Here is a 2,810-nt window from a genome sequence, read left to right as displayed (position 1 = left end):
GTTCATGTATTCTATTTTTGTAGTATCCTCATTTGTTTGTGGCACTATCTTCCCTTTTCTTTTTTTTCATGTTGTCTATGTTTCTTCCTTTCTTGCAGTGTGAACCTGAGGTATTATAGTTTCTACCCTATAATATTATAGTGTCTGTGCAGATTACCTGTACTTCACCTTGGTGTTAGGCTTCCAGACCCTGCTGGTGTCTGTGATGGATGCTACTGCAAGTAAAGTTGGTGGTGGCAATAGTGGTGGTAACTCATGATAGAAGTGGAGGTGTTCCAAGATGGGTGCAATCTCTTTTAGAGATGGGTATGAAAGGGTGAGACTTACACTGGCTTTGGCATTTATGCTTTAAGGTGCAGCTCCTTCTTGGCCCTGTCTGTTGTTGCAAGGTGGAGGCTAATGTGTGGGAAGAGCTATGACAATACCCTGGGGCCAGGCTCTGCAGTGGGTCTGTTGTTCAGCAGGGGCTGTCTTGGGCCAGGGCCTGAGCTCATATGTGGGAGTGCTGGGAGGGGTGTGAACCTAGGCCTACCCTGGGCCTGGGCTCCCATGAAAGTGGACAGAGGCAGTCCTAGGCCTGGGCCTGGATTTGGTGTAGGTGAGCAGGTCAGTAAGGGTGGTCTTGAGCTGGGGCCTGAGCTCAGACATGGTGTGCCAGTCACTGGGGTGGACCTGGGCTTAACTTTGGCCTGGGATCCTACATAGGTGGTGGAGAGGGTCCTCGCCCCTAGTTCTTATGAAAAGAAAAACAATCTTCACAAACTAAAAATCAATTACTTTTCTTTATAAGAAAACTGTTGTGTAAGACAAATTCCCACTTTATATCTGGAGAAATTGATAAATACAGAGAATCAAAACTAAAATCTGCTTATCATCAGCAGAAGTTACTAGAGAATTAACTGGTAGCAACACTTAAATGGTAATTTTGATAAATTGCTAGAGGCTAGTGTGGAATATCAGGAGAATAAGGAGTTCCCAATAGCTCAAATTTTCATGAAATCCCCACATTTTTGTAGGTATTAACTTTGGGAATACTATCTGATTGTCATAATGAAGAGTTGAGAAAGAGCCCCTTGGTCTCTGAAGGGGAAGTGTTATGGGCCAGGCTATAAATGCTTCTCCCATGGGAAAGTTCCACCTTTGTACCCATTACTCATTGCCTAGCATAGTATACTTGGCAGCACAAAACAACACTTCTTATATAATATAAAATTGTTCTCTTTGTTTTCCAGTTTTCTTGTACATTGTACCTTGTCAGGGATTGATTGTCTAGACATTAGTAACCATTTTCTAACTGGCACTCAACTAGGGTCATTTTGACCCACTTCCCTTCTGCTTGCTTGCTGCTATGCCAACCTGGAAGTTCCCATGGGAAATACCAATGTACCCACTGCATTGTTTCACTAAATGCTCGATTAAGCTTCTGTACCCCTGCTTGCTTGCAGCTACATGAACCCAGATGTGGTTTTTTCCTTTTATATATCTAAGATGTTGAGACTTGAGGCTTTTCCCTGCAGAGATAGTTATGAGTCCTGTGGGGAACAATCACTGGCTGGCTAAATAAAGACTCTTCAGTTAGGACAAAACTGGGACTTGGTGTGTTTTCTGAGTGAGCATCCCTAGAACAGATGAGACATCATTATAAAATATATCCTGGGAGTTTTGAACAACAATGGCCAACTCTTGAGGAAATAGCCTTTATTAGCACTTAATCTCACCTGAAAAAAGACATTCCTGCAACTGCAGCTCTTTCTAGCCTTCTGGTCTCATGTAAGTTGGTGGGAGGAGAAAAAGACAAGGAAAATTTGTAAAGGTCACAGGGTAGGAACTTGAAGACTGAATTTTAATTATAATATTATATAATTCTCCCCTTCTCTCTCTTGCACCTTACTGCAACATCAACATATCTCCAGTATAATGACAGTGGATTAGAACTGAATGAACAGTAAGACATAGATTTTTTTCTGTGTAGGAAGACAGAATTTCCCAAGCAAATAGGGAGTATAAAAACAAACATTGTGGAGGAATTTGAAGCATCTGGAAGCTACAGCAAACATTAAAAACAGTTAAGTTCTTAGCCAGAATAGTTTGAATTTCACACTTGTAGCCTATTAAACATGACTTATAAACTGAAAAATCATGTCCATCTTTCCAAAAGGAACTACACACACACACACACACACACACACACACACACACACACGATGGTATGCAAACATGAAAAAGCACAATGTGAAGAGTATGTATAAAACTAAAGAAGACTCAAATATATCATGGATGTTGAAATATTATGTAGAAATTTAGCTATGAATAGTATGTTAAGGAATCTAATAAAGAATATAAAGACAATAATATTGTGTAATATAAGCAGAGAAAAAGAAACTCTAAAAGAGAATTGAAACAAAATGCTGGAATAAAAAAAGTGATCCAATGATTTTGATGGGTCTCATCCATGTGTTCGACATTGCCAAGTTAAGGATAAGTGAGCCTGAAGATAGGTTAATAGAAACTCTCAAATAACAGAACACTGAGAATAAATAAAGCAATACATAAAATCCAAGATTTATGGGATAACTCTACAAGAATCCCTCAATTGGGAGATCAGAAGAACAAGGAGGAACAGGGAAGAATAAATAATTGAAATAATGACGGCTGAGAACATTCTGAATTTAATGATAGATACCAGATCTAGGAAAGTAGAGACCATTAAGTATGATCATTATATTTTTGAAAACTACTCCCAGGAATATTATACTCAAACTGAAGAAAACCAAAGAGACACATACACACACACACACACACACACACAC

The sequence above is a fragment of the Spermophilus citellus genome (assembly GCF_964194105.1).
Source record: "Spermophilus citellus genome assembly, chromosome: 2".
NCBI classification, from domain to species: Eukaryota; Metazoa; Chordata; class Mammalia; order Rodentia; family Sciuridae; genus Spermophilus; species Spermophilus citellus.
The sequence above is the reverse complement of the archived record's forward strand: the minus strand, read 5'-3'. Positions refer to the sequence as shown.